Source organism: Chrysemys picta, chromosome 1, assembly GCF_011386835.1.
Source record: "Chrysemys picta bellii isolate R12L10 chromosome 1, ASM1138683v2, whole genome shotgun sequence".
NCBI classification, from domain to species: domain Eukaryota; kingdom Metazoa; phylum Chordata; order Testudines; family Emydidae; genus Chrysemys; species Chrysemys picta.
The window spans coordinates 66,834,346-66,851,442 of NC_088791.1; the positions used below are offsets into that span (position 1 = coordinate 66,834,346).

General features: G+C 43.0%; 1 long non-coding RNA gene across 1 annotated transcript; it reads right to left on the minus strand.

The window, feature by feature from the left end:
- Nucleotides 1-9,061: 9,061 nt before the first annotated feature.
- On the minus strand, nucleotides 9,062-16,603 carry LOC112060157 (uncharacterized). Its single transcript, XR_002889458.3, has 3 exons — nucleotides 16,424-16,603; nucleotides 12,214-12,343; nucleotides 9,062-10,143 (listed from the first exon to the last, which is right to left on the minus strand). It is a non-coding gene; the product is annotated as an uncharacterized LOC112060157 (long non-coding RNA).
- Between the last annotated feature and the right edge of the window lie 494 nt (nucleotides 16,604-17,097).

Genomic DNA, 17,097 nt, shown 5'->3' on the forward strand with positions numbered 1-17,097 from the left:
TATCATGTCTGAAACAAATGGACTACCTAGCTGCACTTATGCACAAAGTAAGACTCTGAATGGATGTGGCCTTTCCACAACAGAAGCAGAGACTTGACTCTGAGAGGGAGGCTGTGTCATAGAAGCTGCAAAAGCTGTAACAAAATGATTGAAATAATAGAACACACTGACTTCTAGGAACTGGAATTACAAAGCCTGACTCTGTGTGTAGCCAATGATGCTTATTGAGGCTGTTCTGTTTTCTCTCTATCTTGGTATGTATGTAGCCCGTTACTGTTGTATCTGAGTTTCTCACAACCAGTAATAGAATTCATGCTCACAACCCTGTGAGTAGGCAGGAAGAACTATTATTCTCATTGTACAGATGAGAAACTGAGACACAGAAAGACAAACTTGGTCAAGCTCACACAGGAAGTCTGTGGCAGTGGAGGGAAACCGGGACTTCTGAGTCCCAGGTAAGCCTGGCACCTAAACCACTGGATCATCTTTCCTCCCATATAGACATATCTCTATTAGGATTGTGTGAGTCTTGCAGGGACTGGTTTATGATCTGTACTGTTCAGTTCAATTTTCAGGAGATTGAAATAAGCCAACTGAAACACGCTGCTGGGGAAATTCAGAGCTGTGAGCCACTGTGATGCCTGTCTGCTTCAGCAAGGGTGAACTTTGCTGGTGATTAGACTGTGTCAGCTCCCTGCCACACCAGTCTGTCATCCTCACCAGCAAACTCCTCAGCACTCTACCAGTCTTCACCTTGCCTAGCAGGTAATAATCAGTGAACTCTCAATTTTAATTGTAAGCATGGAGGGGAGCTGGAATGATTCCATGGGAAGGGGTTCACTAGTGCCCCCTTCGTAGTCTTGGGATGCAAGCTCCTCAGACTTTAAGGGGTGTATTTTGAGTCTCTTCTCAAACAATTTTTGCAAAAAATATATATTTTGTTCAAAAATAGCCACCCCACTGGGGGCGTAGCGCCAATCCTGTGGATCTGTGACAACATCTCAAATGATCAGCTTATTCTTTGAAATATATAGCATATAGTTGCCCTTCTTTTCTTCACTGAAAATATCCGTAGTTATGCAACTTACCATGAAATTTGCTAGATCTTTTTAAAATCCCTACACCCTATTAATATAATCTGAGAAGTGAATCACCAGGCGGACTCTCTTGGTATGATTTAATTATACATTTATCCAAATTATATATCACCAGCTTTTGTGCTGACCAATCTGTTTAAATCCAATTGTAGTTTCTCATAGTCTTCTATAGCTTTTACTAACAAACAATTCAGGGCTTGTCTGCATGGCAAGTTACTGCATGGCAAGCCAGGGCGTGAATCTACAGCGCCCCAGCTTGCTATGCAGTAATGTCCTATGTGGACCCTGTGACAGCACAGTGGAAGTCCCAGAGTGTGACTGGCTTACTACTACTTGCACGGTGTGCTAGGCTGCTCTCCAGGACGTTCGGTGCACTGTAGCAGTGTCCACGCGGGGTGTTACTGCATGGCAAACTGGTACTTCATAGATTAATAGTTACCCTGGCTTGCTGAAAAAGTAACTCCTCGTGTAGAGAAGCCCTGTTGTTTGTCACCAACAAACTTATCACTTGATCTGCTTTTAATCTAAAACAAGAGTTTGTGCTTAACCTGCAGCTACGGATTTTCCTCAGTAACCTCCTATAAAGAACTTTGTTTAAAAATAAAGGGATTGAAAATCTATTTGACTATGTATAGTGTGCAAAGTCACACACACACTTTTGCAGGATCAAGGGCTAAAAAGATAGACAAAGGAAAGGAAAAGGGATGCAACATGAAGCACAATGAATTAGATGATTTTGGCCCATGTCTTGTTTGCTCTTTAACATTTAAATGTGTTATTAGAATGTCCTCTGTTGCTCCTTTTTACAGCTGTTATTAGCTGTTATTTTTCAAAGGTGTAATGGTAGGATTGGGCTTTAAAGATGGATTTGAGCGTGAAGAGAGTGTGGCAGTAAAAATACATCAGTGAATCCCTATTGGTGTCCCTGACATGATATTAAAATCATGGCAGGATGAGCTATTAAAATTCATATGGAAACATAAAAGACAAAGGGTGAGTTCTAAAGTTCTGTATAAGCCTACAAAGTGGAATAGAGTAGCTTTCCCTAATTTGAATTGTTGTTGTGATGTATCACAATTAAGAGATGTGACTAGCTGGGTTAAGAATCGACCATCCAAACACTGGGTAAAACTTGAACAAGACTGGAGCCCAACTATAGCTATTTAAAGTAATTGTTGGGTTAAAAAGACCAAGAGAGATACAGGATCTTTATATTATTTACATTATTGTATTTTCCAAATTTACAAGTGAAACATTTTATTGTGAAATCTGGATACAAGATGACTCTATCCAGACCTTTAGCCACATTGGAGGAGTTGACCCTGGAACAAAAGGTTTAATTTCTAAGGCCTGGTCTACAGTACGATTTTAGGTCGAATTTAGCAGTGTTACCTCGATTTAAGCCTGGACCCGTCCACACGACGAAGCCCTTTTTTTCGACTTAAAGGGCTCTTTAAATCGATTTCTGTAATCCACCTCCAACGAGGGGATTAGCACTGAAACTGGCCTTTCCGGGTCGGATTTGGGGTAGTGGGGACGCAATTCAACGGTATTGGCCTCCGGGAGCTATCCCAGAGTGCTCCATTGTAACTGCTCTGGACAGCAGTCTCAACTCAGATGCACTGGCCAGGTAGACAGGAAAAGGCCCGCGAAATTTTGAATTTCCTGTTTGCCCAGTGTGGTGGAGAGCCCAGGTGAACACGCAGAGCTCATCAGTACAGGTAACCATGATGGAGTTCCAGGATCGCAAAAGAGCTCCAGCATGGACCAAACGAGAGGTACAGGATCTGCTCGCCATATGGGGAGACGAATCAGTGTTAGCTGAACTCTGTTGCAGTAAACAAAATGCCAAAACATTAGAAAAAGTCTCAAAGGGCATGAAGGACAGAGGCCATAACAGGGACACACAGCAGTGCCGCGTGGAAATTAAGGCAAGCCTACCACAAAACCAGAGAGGCAAACGGAAGGTCCGAGGCAGAGCCGCAGACATGCTGCTTCTACGCTGAGCTGCATGCCATGCTAGGGGGTGCAGCCACTACTACCCCCACCCTGTGCTTTGACTCTGTCAATGGAGAATCACGAAACACAGAAGCGGGTTTTGGGGATGAGGAAGATGATGATGAAGACATTGAAGATAGCTCACAGCAAGGAAGTGGAGAAACCAGTTTCCCAACAACTAGGATACGTTTTTCACCCTGGACCTGGGACCAGTAACACCCGAACCCACCCAAGGCGTGCTCCCAGACCCTGAGGGCACACAAGGCACCTCTGGTGAGTGTACCTTTGTAAATATTACACATGGTTTAAAAGCAAGCGTGTTTAATGATTAATTTGTCCTGGCATTCGCGGCCAGTACAGCTACTGGAAAAGTCTGTTAATGTTAATGTGTATGGGGATGGAGCAGAAATCCTCCAGGGACATCTCCAGAAAGCTTTCCTTGATGTACTCACAAAGGCTTTGCAAAAGGTTTCTGGGGAGGGCTGCCTTATTCCGTCCTCCATGGTAGGACACTTTACCACGCCAGGCCAGTAGCACGTAGTCTGGAATCATTGCATAACAAAGCATGGCAGCGTATGGCCCCTCCTTTTAAATTGCAAACCCATTTTAAATGGCCAACCCAACGCTTGGTATGGGAAATGAGGGCGCTGCTGTTTGAAACCATTCCCACATGTTACGAAGGTTAAAAAAGCCAAAAGACTGTGGCTTACCATGGCTGCCTGCAATCCGAATTCTGTTGCCTGGCACTGCGTGAGTGATCTCTCACACCAAACCGGCAGGCCCTCAATATAAGAGGAAAAATGCGACCTTCTAATGAAAGCACATGTGCTGTGTAATGTGAACAGCAAGATTTAACGTGAAAGAGTGTACCCATTGTTCTCTAAAATGTGTCTTTTAGCTATCGCCTCTCCCTTCTCCTCCACCAGCTGCAAATGTTTCTCCTTCGCAGAGGCTAGTGAAGATTAGAAGGCGAAAAAGGCGCACTCAGGATGACATGTTCTCGGAGCTCCAGATGTCCTCCCACGCTGACAGAGCACAGCAGAATGCGTGGAGGCAGACAATGTCAGAGTGCAGAAAAGCACAATATGAACGCGAGGAGAGGTGGTGGGCTGAAGAGAGCAAGTGGCAGGCTGAAGAGGATAGGTGGCGTCAGCTTGCTGACAGAAGGCAAGAGTCGATGCTCCGGCTGCTGGAGCATCAAACTGATATGCTCCAGCGTATGGTTGAGCTGCAGGAAAGGCAGCAGGAGCACAGACCACCGCTACAGCCCCTGTGTAACCAACAGCCCTCCTCCCCAAGTTCCATTGCCTCCTCACCCAGACACCCAAGAACGTGGTGCGGGGGCCTCCAGCCACTCCACCCCAGAGGATTGCCCAAGCAACAGAAGGCTGGCTTTCAATAAGTTTTAAAGTGCAGTGTGTCCTTGTCCTTATCTCCTCCCCCACCCCACCCGGCGCTTCCCTCCTCCTCCACCCCTCCCAGGCTACCTTGGCAGTTATCCCCCTATTTGTGTGATGAACTAATAAAGAATGCATGAATGTGAAGTAACAATGACTTTATTGCCTCTGCAAGCGGTGATCGAAGGGGGAAGGGGAGGGTGGTTATCTTACAGGGAAGTAGAGTGAACCGGGGGGAGGGGGTTCATCAAAGAGAAACAAACAGAACTTTCACACCGTAGCCTGGCCAGTCCTGAAACTGGTTTTCAGAGCTTCTCTGATGCGCACCGCACCCTGCTGTGCTCTTCTAACTGCCCTGGTGTCTGGCTGCACATAATCAGCAGCCAGGCGATTTGCCTCAACCCCACCATAAATGTCTCCCCCTTACTCTCACAGATATTGTGGAGCGCACAGTAAGCAGTAATAACAATGGGAATATTGGTTTCGCTGAGGTCTATCTGAGTCAGTAAACTGCACCAGCGTGCTTTTAAACATCCAAATGCACATTCTACCACCATTCTGCACTTGCTCAGCCTGTAGTTGAACAGGTCCTGACTACTGTCCAGGCTGCCTGTGTACGGCTTCATGAGCCATGGCATTAAGGGGTAGGCTGGGTCCCCAAGGATAACTATAGGCATTTCAACATCCCCAACGGTTATTTTCTGGTCTGGGAAGAAAGTCCCTTCCTACAGCTTTTGAAACAGACCAGAGTTCCTGAAGACGCGAGCATCATGTATTTTTCCTGGCCATCCCACGTTGATGTTAGTGAAACGTCCCTTGTGATCCACCAGTGCTTGCAGCAGCATTGAAAAGTACCCCTTGTGGTTTATGTACTCGCTGGCTTGGTGCTCCGGTGCCAAGATAGGGATATGGGTTCCATCTGTTGCCCCACCACAGTTAGGGAATCCCATTGCAGCAAAGCCATCCACTATGACCTGCACGTTTCCCAGAGTCATTACCGTTGATACCAGCAGCTCTTTGATTGCGTTGGCTACTTGAATCACAGCAGCCCCCACAGTAGATTTACTCACTCCAAATTGATTCCCGACTGACCGGTAGCTGGCGTTGCAAGCTTCCACAGGGCTATTGCCACTCGCTTCTCAACTGTGAGGGCTGCTCTCATCTTGGTATTCTGGCACTTCAGGGCAGGGGAAAGCAACTCACAAAGTTCCATGAAAGTGCCCTTACACATGCGAAAGTTTCGTAGCCACTGGGAATCGTCCCACACCTGCAACACTATGCGGTCCCACCAGTCTGTGCTTGTTTCTCGGGCCCAGAATCAGCGTTCCATGGCATGAACCTGCCCCATTAATACCATGATTTGCACATTGCTGGGGCCCATACTTTGTGAGAGGTCTATGTCCATGTCTATTTCCTCATCACTCTCGTCGCCGCGCTGCTGTCGCCTCCTCGCCTGGTTTTGCCTTGGCAGGTTCTGGTCCTGCATATACTCCAGGATAATGCGCATGGTGTTTAAAGTGCTCATAATTGCCGTGATGATCTGAGCGGGCTCCATGAACCCAGTGCTGTGGTGTCTGGGCTAAAAAAAGGCGCGAAACTATTGTCTGCCGTTGCTTTCATGGCAGGGAGGAGGGAGGGTGGGGCCTGACGACATGTACCCAGAGTCACCCGTGACACTGTTTTTGCCCCATCAGGCATTGGGATCTCAACCCAGAATTCCAATGGGTGGCAGAGACTGCGGGAACTGTGGGATAGCTACCACAGTGCAACGCTCTGGAAGTCGACGCTAGCCTCAGTACTGTGGACACAGTCCGCCGACTTAATGCACTTAGAGCATTTTGTGTGGGGAGACACACAATCGACCTTATAAAAACGATTTCTAAACAACCGACTTCTCTAAATTCGACCTAATTTCGTAGTGTAGACATACCCTAAGATGTATAGGATTCTGATTGAAAAAAGATGTCGATAAGAAAACAACCCAGATGAAAAGAGAGGAGAGGGATTTGAACAAAGAAGTTGATCTGGATGAGTGGGTTTCTATATGAGAAAGGGGATATTCATCTTCAGTCTGTGTAGCTCATAAAAACAATTGTTATAACTTATTATATAGATGGTATTTGACTCCAGTTAACTTCCATCATATTTTTGCTACTAGGGAGGCACGCCATTGGAAGGGTTGCAGGGAAAGGAGAACATATTTTCATGTATGGTTATGTCCAGGAATTAGACGATTTTGGGAGGAAATTATTAAAGAGATTCATCTTATAATAAAATGCCAGCTTCCCACAGATCTCCTAAACTGCTCACTTAATGATCCAGTGAAGGATCTAGATTTTAAACAGAACAACAAACTAATTTATTTTTTATTGTTAGCAGAAAGACTTTGTATTGTGCATTATTAGAAAAATCTGTCTTTTCCTCCTATGGAATTGTGGTATAGTCAAATATGGACTGTCCTTGTAAAGTAAAATCTTTCACACCAAGTATGTACACAAGAGAAGTGCCAAAAAGAGGATAGGTATTTAGAAATTTGGTCACCCAACAAAAAACAAATTAGGTTACATTTTATTCCAACTTTGCCTTAAGAAAAAATTTTAATCTCCCATCCCCAATTATAATAATAATAATAATAAATAAAAATCCATTAGTATAGAATCAGGGATCTAGATGTTGGAAGAAAAAATATGGGCTTTCGTTACCTCAGATGCAAGCTAGATGGTGCTAAAGCATACTAATATGATGTTCAACTAATGGCTGTTTGAAATTACCACCTTGATGGTCAGAAGGACCTGGAATACAGGAGACTCTGGAGTTAGGATTTGTTTTTTAGTTTTTTGTTTGGCTTTGTATATAACTTTTGACCTGAATGAATAACAGACATTCTGGTTCCCTAATCCTGTTAAAAGACCCTGTCAGGTAAATTTTTCAGTAAATAAATATGTTGAGACTCTCATTTATAGCAGATTTACAGAGATGCTCCTGCTCCAACATGATTCTCAATAAGGTACGTTTATTTTTTCATTTATAATAAAATACAAACATTTTTCAAAGTTGTTTCTTCAGTATCTAACTGCCCTACTATAACATAGGAAAACAAAGTTGCATAGTGGTGATGTCTGGGACTAGTTAGTAGCCATCGCAGAAGTCCGCAGGATAAGAAGATAGGGAGAGGAAGGATGGGAACCTGGGCTTCATAGGCAAGGGCAGCACCTCCTTTAGCCAACAAATAAAGGGGTATTCACTTTACTCAGCTTCTGTGTAGGTTTAAAGGGGGTGATTTTAAAAACTTTTAAGTGACTGCAGAGTACAAGTCCCATTTAAAGGCTATGGGACTTCTACTTCAAAATCTCTTTTTAAAAACTTCCCCAGAGAATAGTTGGTTATATTTTTAGCCCAGTACTTCCACACTATGTAGTTCTAATAAAATGTTAATCTTTGGTTGTAAATTCTCTCAACAAACATTTTAAGTCCAAACTAATAACACAAGACAGTCACATATCTTTTGGTGTTTTTTTTCCTCCATTTTGGGAGGTGCCTTTTTAGAGGTGCTAGATTCAAACAGTTCAACTTTTTTTTTTAAACCAATTCTGGGGGGCTGCATCACACGGCAGAATTATTTTCAAACAAGAATCTTTCTTTGCATGCTCCAGGCTTCAATATATTTAAAGTATGGTAATTTTTGGTGGTGCCCAGAACGGGTCCAAGCAGAGCTGTTCTGTCCATAGGACGGACCAGGGCAACTGCCCTGGGCCACGCGCTTCAGGGGGTCGCAGGATCCAGGGGGACCTGGGAGGTTAGCGGGGGGCCTGGCGCCAGCAAGAGCGAGCAACCTGGCCCCAGCCCGCTCCACCCCGCTGGCTCCTGAAGTCGCTCTGGGGAGGGGGCGGAAGCCAGAAAGGGGCGGGGGCGTGGGGGAAGGGGTGGAATGGGAGTGGAGCAGGGTGGGCTGGGGCCAGGTTGCTTGCTGCTGCTGGCACCAGGCCCCCCACTAACTTCCCAGGCCGCCCTGGACCCCACGTCCCCTGAAGTGCTGGGCCCAGCGTGGTTTCCCTGGTCCATCCTATGGACAGGACGGCTCTGAAAATATAAGCCCAAACATTGGTGGAGCACGGGCACCACGGGCCCATATAACTCACTGCCTATACCATTGAGGAAATGAGACCACTAACTTCAGTAAAATCATGCATGCACTTAAGTCTGCAAGTTCAGGGCCTTTGTCTGAACTCCGGCAACTCTTGTTATCAGCATAGAGCAGGTACTGAAATTTTCCCTTTGGCTCCCTATTGTGAAATGTAGTCCACCAGTGGAGAGGGCCCTGCACTGTAAACCAGGCCTTGTCTTCACTACCATGCTACATCGGCGCAGCTGCAGTGCGTCTGGTGAAGACCCACTATGTCGACAGGAGAGTGCTCTCCCGTCAACATAATTGCTCCACCTCAAATACTTTTACATTTGTAAGTTGCACTTTCATGGTAGAGATCGCACTACAGTATTTGTATGAAGTGAATTGAAAATATGCAAATATTTGTAATAACAAATAATACACTGAGCACTGTACACTTTGTATTCTGTGTAATTGAAATAAATATATTTGAAAATGTTGAAAAACATCCAAAAGTATTTATAATAAATGACATTCTATTACCGTGCAATTAAAACTGTGATTAATTGTGATTATTTTTTTAATAGTTTGATAGCCTGGAGGTAAGTATTATTAAATATACATAAAGGGTTTAAAAAATAGCCGTGTGGAAAGCTCTGTACGTACAAAGTTTTTAAATATGCCTCCAGGTTAATGGTTTAACTGGCACAGAGCCCAATATTTATGTACAAGTCTGTTTCCTGGAGCTCCTACTGTATCAGTCTTACTGGTCTGCTGTTGCACATACGAAGACTGCATCTCTAGTTGTCTGAGACACTATGCTCCATTTTATACACTCTCCATAACATCCTGTGCAGTTCAGCGTGAACTGAAAGAAAAACATTTCCCTTCAGCAAATCTATCTGCAAACTAGACTTCGATGTAGTGACGCTGACTTGCACTGGCTTTTGGCTCTAGTATAGTCTAAAGTCTAAACCCTAGGAGGTAAAAGAGCTGCTCCCTCTTGCAAACTGTGAATGTGACTGACGAGCATAGCTGAAAATGGTTACAATTAAGAGAGGTGGGAACTCCTGCTATGCACGCTACTCTTAAAGGCATATACACTCAAATGTATTTTCAGTTGAACATTGAAAGAAGTTATACAGGCATGAAAAGTACATTTGGGTTGGTAATTCCACGGAGCACATTATCTTAATGGAGTGTTAAGGTTGTACTGTTAACGCAACAGTCAGAAAATGGAACAGTTAGGGGTATATGTACAACTTTAATTCTGCCCATTTGCTTGTATTACAATAGTTAACTGCACAGTCACATACAATTTCTCACATCATACAGTTCAATATACAGTTTATATGCCATGTGTAACATTTTGTAATATTTTTGTTTCTTGTCTACTTGCACACGTTCCCTACCATGGTAATCCAGCATATCTTCACAGACTTAAATCTTCACAATAAGTTCTCTTCTCTTCAAGGGGTATATTTTAACAACTCTTGGTCAGCACTCATGCACTTTGCATTTTCTTTCAACCCGCAGCAGAGCCAGCCTGAGATACAATTCAGGGAAGGAAAGTAGTTAACTATGAAATTAAATTAACTTGCATGTACATTGGGCCTGATCCTACACAAAAATGACGTTACTGGGAGTTTTGCCACTGACTTGAATGGGAGAGGAATGCGAGCCATGCAGTACAGCCTTTCTTAGGGGGATGTTGTGACGTTATCTGATTAAAATATTACCCTGTAAATCATTGTTGCTACCACTGCTTTATAATTGCAACAAATCTTGTACAAAAGATTTGTCAAGTAAGGTGTCTATGGAAAGGTTATGATTTGCTGAATATACTTATGCTATCTGTATGCATGAATCATTTTTGTATTTGAAGTTTTGAGTAATGGCTCTATATTGGATTTCAAGTGTTTGCTCCTCGGGCAACGCCCACCCGGTATTTAGCCTGCACATCTTGGAGGGACTATTCAAATGAACGGTTTCAGAGTAGCAGCCGTGTTAGTCTGTATCCGCAAAAAGAAGAACAGGAGTACTTGTGGCACTTTAGAGACTAACAAATTTATTAGAGCATAAGCTTTCGTGGACTACAGCCCACTTCATCGGATCCGATGAAGTGGGCTGTAGTCCACGAAAGCTTATGCTCTAATAAATTTGTTAGTCTCTAAGGTGCCACAAGTACTCCTGTTCTTCTTTATTCAAATGAAGTGGCTTATCATGGAACACTTAACTCACAATGGACCATGGAAGACGCTTATCTACACTGAATGGAGTTTCCTGCCACGACTAAGCGAAGTCATGCGTGGACATGTGACTCGTTCATGTGACTCCAAACTCCATCCTTTACCTGTAATTTTCCACTAGCTGTGCTGAGGGCTTTGTTTGAAACAATGGATTTCCCTCCACATGGCAGAAGCTATAAAAGGCGCTGGCTGGAAACATCTCCATTTTGCCTTTTTCCTGCTCAAACCTCTGGACTATGAACTTATACTAATGGGAGCATTCTAACCAAGGGACTGAGGTCCTTCCAATGATTTGGAAGCAACCAGAGACTTGACTTAAGCTAGCAGTTTATTCCATCACTGCTATAAACCTGAACCAAGCATCTGAAGAAGTGGGCTGTAGTCCACGAAAGCTTATGCTCTAATAAATTTGTTAGTCTCTAAGTTGCCACAAGTACTCCTGTTCTTTTTCGGATACAGACTAACACGGCTGCTACTCTGAAATTTGCAATTACTGTATGTGTTTGATTCCTTTAACCAATTTTAACTCTCACCTTTCTTTCTTTTCCTTTCTTTTTATAAATAAACTTTTAGATTTTAGATACTAAAGGATTGGCAACAGTGTGATTATTGGGTAAGATCTGAGTTATATATTGACCTGCGTGTGTGGCTGATCCTTTGGGATCAGAAGAACCTTTCATTTGATTAAATTGGTTGTAAAAAACCACTCAACTTAAAGTCTAGTGTTTTTGGTGGTGACTCAAGGACTGAAATGCCTAAGGAAACTGCTGTTCTGACTTCTTGTTAGTCAGTGTGGTGAAACAGAAGTTTATTTTTATTGTTGGATTGGTATATCTTAAGGGAGAATCAGGGCCAGCTCCAGGCACCAGCTTGGCAAGCAGGTGCTTGGGGCGGCCACTCCGGAGAGGGGCGGCAGAGTGAAGGACCTCCCACCGAAGTGCCGCCGCAGATCAGGATCGTGGCTTTTTTTTTTTTTTTTTTTTTTTGGCTGCTTGGGGCGGCCAAAACCCTGGAGCCGGCCCTGGGGAGAATAACCACCAGTTTTGGGGTGTATCTGCCGTATTTCTCAGCAGTTTGTCCTGAATTTGGTATTCTCAGTTGTGACCCACAAAGGCAGGGTTACAGATGTTTACAGCTTTCTTCATTGCTCTATCTCAGATCCCCTGAGATCTGCAGCAGCAGGGTCACACCTTCCTACAGACCTCATGCAGACTGAGGAAGGACTGGTTGAGGAGAGATGGTTTGGGCAGTGTGAAGGTATATGGAAAGGGACACCATTCCTCTGGGGTCAAAGGCCTGCAGCTGGCTGATTAGCCCCACCTGCTGCATCTGAGAAAACAGCTGGAACTTAATTATCTGACACTTACAAAAGAGGGCAGCAGGAAAGGGAGGGTGGAGATGGCAACGCTGTCCAGAAAGCTGAGGAGTCAGGAGCAGGGCCGGCTTCAGGGGCAGGTGACCACTTGGGTGCCAGACTCAGAGGTGCCGTTTTTGTTGCTAGTGAGAAAAGGGAAAATAGAATGGTTGAAGTAAAATGTTTCAAGTATTCTGTATGTGGATTCATTTTTTATGAACTTCCTAGAATGTTCTGGACCTTTGTAGAATCTTGTGGAATCTTCCAGACTTTGAGTACTATATTTTCCTCCATTTTCCTGAAACCTTCTAGAATGTTGTCAGCCATCCCTTGTGGGTATATGAGGGGCAAGGTATCGCCAGTCAGTCATTGAGATATAAGAATGAAGTGAAGTGAGAGCCCAGCTGCTGCAATATTGTGAAGTTTTATATATATATATAGTGCGATATTAAAAAGTTTAACAAATAGATGAGGGGCGGGGCAGCACGCCAAAGATGCTTCTTGCCTGGGGTGCCATTTGATCTAGGGCTGGCCCTGGCCAGGAGCCAGGCTCTCAATAGATTGCTACTGGAGCTACTGCTGAGATGAATTGCTTCAGAAGCCTAATGGACAGAAGGGGGACGCTGTGATGTCCTTTGTTGCTGAGGCTCTGAGGTAAGAGCCAGTAAATTTTGGGTTGCTGAAGTTACTGGTGTGAGGGACAGACTCGGGGAAGGGACTTTTCAGCCTGCACAGGCTTTTGAGGGAAGAGTCTGTGAGGTGTGTGTGGTTTTTTTTTTTTTTTTTTTTTTTTTTTTTAATGAAGGCTTAATTTAAAACAACTAACCCCACTGGAAACTGCTTCCCTGGTTTCCTTGAGTGAGCTCGGGCAGATCTGCCTCAGGGAGTGAGCTGGCTCAGCAAGAGCAAAACCTGGCAGGAGGGCGCTATAAGACAGGCCCAATCCTTTGCAAGTGGGAAGAGACCTTGTACTTCTTTTTCCTATAAACTGTTAGAGCATTGCAGGAGGTGAGAGTTACCTCCTGAACCTTTCGATGGAAAAAATATTTTTTCCATTGATGAGCCTCCCTGGCAATCAGTTGGTATTTTAAACTCAATCCTCCCATGGAAAGGGACTAGAGATTTATTTTTAAGAGAGCTTACAACTTCATAAATCCTTTGATGGCCAACACCAAGATCACCAGAGCTTATTACTCATGTTACTAATAAAAATGTTGTTAATGTTTGTAATTCTATATTAATCAACTTAAGTTTGGGTCTGGGCTCTAGATTCCAGCTAGAATGGAATCCAGAAAAGTTGCTTCTATCCTTTCCTTCCATTCTGCGTTTTATTGTTTTTGCCACATAGTGGCCAAAAAAAAAAAAAAGTGAGAATTTGGGAGTTGTGTAAATGTATCTATTTTAATATAACCTTTTATTTAGAAAGTAAAAACATTTTACAAATCATTACCACATAAGTACCAAAAATGCAATCTTACTAATTTTTAGGCTGAGAAGTTGTGTTAAATCGAGCCCAAAACTCAGTGCCATCACCATCAGTTACACAAAAAAAGAGTGACTGTTAATCTTCCTAGAATCATGCCGGGGCCATCCATGCATTGGCAAAAGGGGCATGCATGAGACCAAAGGGTTAAGTGTGCTGTCCCATACTACTCTCAGCTTCTGCCAATAAGAGAAATATTTGGACATCAAACTCTGATTCCACCATTGTGGCAGTGTGTTGTGTTGAGATCAGGCTGGCCGCTACTGAGAGTAATATTTTAACTTTTGCAATACAAATTTTCCCTGGACTTACAAAACTTTTTGGGTGTTTGTGAAGTTTATGCAAAAATATCAACATTTCTCAAAAACCTGCTCAGTAAACTGACAATTTCTGGCTATGCAGTAAAGGAATAAAAGTTGAAGATAAAATTGGTTTGGAAGAAGATAGGTTGTTTGCCTGAAATTTAATTCCCTGTGATTGATTTGCCAGGGATCAGCTACATGTTCCCAGCAAATCAACAAGAAATATTATACCAGTTTATCCCCTTAGTAATTCGACTGCATACTACAACTGCAAGAAATTTTGGGCACAAAATCATCCTAGGTTTGCAACTGGCCTGAGTTCAAGAATCTTATTCCATGCTCATGAAAGTTCAGGGAACATGGACAAAAAATTTTCATACAGATGTAAAGCTGGCAAACCTCCCTCATCAGTGTTGGCCTCCTTTGTTTCATCCCCATGAACACCTGTAAGACGATGACATGCTGTATAAAGAGAAATTGAGGCTATGGGGATAAGAGCTGGTGGTTGTGAGTTTCCCACTTGTTGCCTAAACTTGAATCTCAAAGTGAAGTTGCAGGATAAGGTTCACTATCAACCTTTGCAAATCAACTGCAGGGTCTAGTTTCTGAACGGAACCATGTGAGACTATTACAGGGCTACTCCATATCTTTGCTTTACCACAAATCCTATTGCTTCGTGTTACCACAATTAGGGTATTCATGGGTATTCATTCCCTGCCAGGAATGATAAGGATTTGCTCAAGGACTTTTCAGCCCAATGTTAGTTCTGTCTGGAACTGCGTTATGTATGTGCTGACAAAAACTAAACCCGATACTATTGCCATGAAGGATTTTTCTTTTGGGAATTTAATTTTTTTCCAACCTGGTAGTTCAACACTCATCATGTTCCTGCCAAAAATCATGTGTTTGGTCCCCTGAAGCTGTATCTTGTCTGTATCTGCCCCTGTCTTTATTAAATCTCAGTTTTTCTCCATTACATTTGTCCTGCTACTCAATGACTCTGTAAACAGTATATGACCATCCATTCTCTAAATCCTGCCAGGAATAATTTAGTGTTATTCACTTGGAATTCAAAACAAGATTTTCCTTCTTATGAATTACATGTATGTCCTGCCAGGAATCTCATATGGTAAGTATATCTGGCTAAGATCCAAGCCTTTCTGTATGTTTGTGCTGTCAAGAGGAGGCCATGTGGTCTAGCTCAAAGGGCTCAGGGGTCCCAAAGGACTCTGGGTACTAATCTACACTGAGATACTTGCACACTGAGTGACCTTAAGTCAATGTTTGACTTCCTTGTGCCTCAAGTCAGCCCTGCCAGAAAAACAGCATGTCAGGTGATAGGGCCTGCTGGATTAATTGTGCGTGTGTGTGTGTGTGTGTGTGTATTAGGTATTTAACTAACAAAATGATTCATGGATATTTGCCCTGCTGTGAAGTCAATTCCTTATGTATCCTACCAGAGACACTTACGTTAGATTTATCTTGACAAGAGATCAATACTTTGTTGCTCAAAATCATACACTGTACTGGTGTTCTATTAGAAAATCAACCCACACTCGCATGTCTGCCCTTCAGACATTTGGATTCCATATTATTTGTCTTTTCTCCTTTTCGGATTCCTGGGAGGACAATGTAACTTATTTTTTCTACTCTGAAATTCAACACTTAAAATACTATTCTTTATTATTATTAAACATATGCCTTTTTAAAAATAATCTGGTTTAACGATTGCTTTAAAAATTCAATGAGCTTTAGCAAACCTTTTTGTGGGATGGAGTAGTTAAATTTACAGATGGCTTAACTGAGCGTGATTTGCCCAAGGTAAACTGGTCTATGGTAGAGCTGGGAATAAAACCCAGTAGCCCTTCCTGTCATTTGCTGTAGCCACTATATAATATTGCCTCAGTGATTAATTTTTTACCACTAATCATATATCTTTTTTCTTACTAAGAATTTAGCCCCAGAGTTTGTCCTATCTGAAATTTAACAGAATTCTTTTTTTTCTCCTTTCTGAAATTAGATGTTATACTACTGGGTTCTTATCTGAAATGTATAATCCTTTATCATTTTCGGCCAGCAACCAAACCTAATTGTCCTGGGAGGAATTAATTTTATGTCCCTGCTCAAATGTTTATACATATTAGTAGGGATGAAATGCATAGGGTTGACCAGCCAGGATTGAAGATGTGGTAATAGTCTGGTAATGTTATTGTGTTACCAAGGGTTCTTTCAACCCAAAGCTCTTGGTAACTTTTACTCTGTGCGAGGTGGTGTCAGGAAATAAATCAGGGGAGACACGGCCGTCCGACCAACAGATGGCTGGCACAAAACAGGACAACACAAGAGTGCTTTCACTTAAAGCTATACTTTACTTAGTCTCAAGCACTTACACACGTCTGCAACAGGTTAGTAAAACACCCCCAACCCTTGATAATTACCAAAGCAGAGTGTGGCTCTTGAGTGAAACAGCAGCAGGCTTCTGGTGGCCAAATCTTCCATCTGCCGGTGGGCACCGTAAGGTGTATCCAGAGGGAGAGTCCCCAAACAAGTCCAACTATCTCAAGCTTTTTCCCCTTATTTATACATTAGTAATAGAATGACATGTCCCTTAAAGAAAAACTTGTAAAGTAAGCAGTTCCAATGGGCAAGCAAGAGGCTCCTTCTGATTATTGATTCAACCAGGTGTGGGTTTTTTCTAGAGTTTGCAGCCTTGAGACCCCAATAGACATTCCTGGGGCACATCCTACTCTTTTAAAATGCATGTATCAGCAATTTCAGCACAATTCTTATCAGCAAGGACACAGGGTCAAGCTGCCTTTTCTGTGGCACCCCAAACCCCCGCCCCTCCTGCCTTGGTCAAGCTGAGACTGCTGAATGGCCAATTTACCACTTGCTGACTAGGCTGCCTTTAACAATAAGCCATAGTGGTTTCAGGCACTTTACTGGTTTGCCAAAATCTCCCCGTACAATTGTAGATTTGTCCTATGCATGACTGAAGGTCTTATTCTGCTCAGAAATTTTGATATACTGATCCCTATTGGAAACTACATTTTTTTCCCTTTTTTATTCTATATTTCAGGCATAAAAGATTAAATTTTTATTAGCACAATTT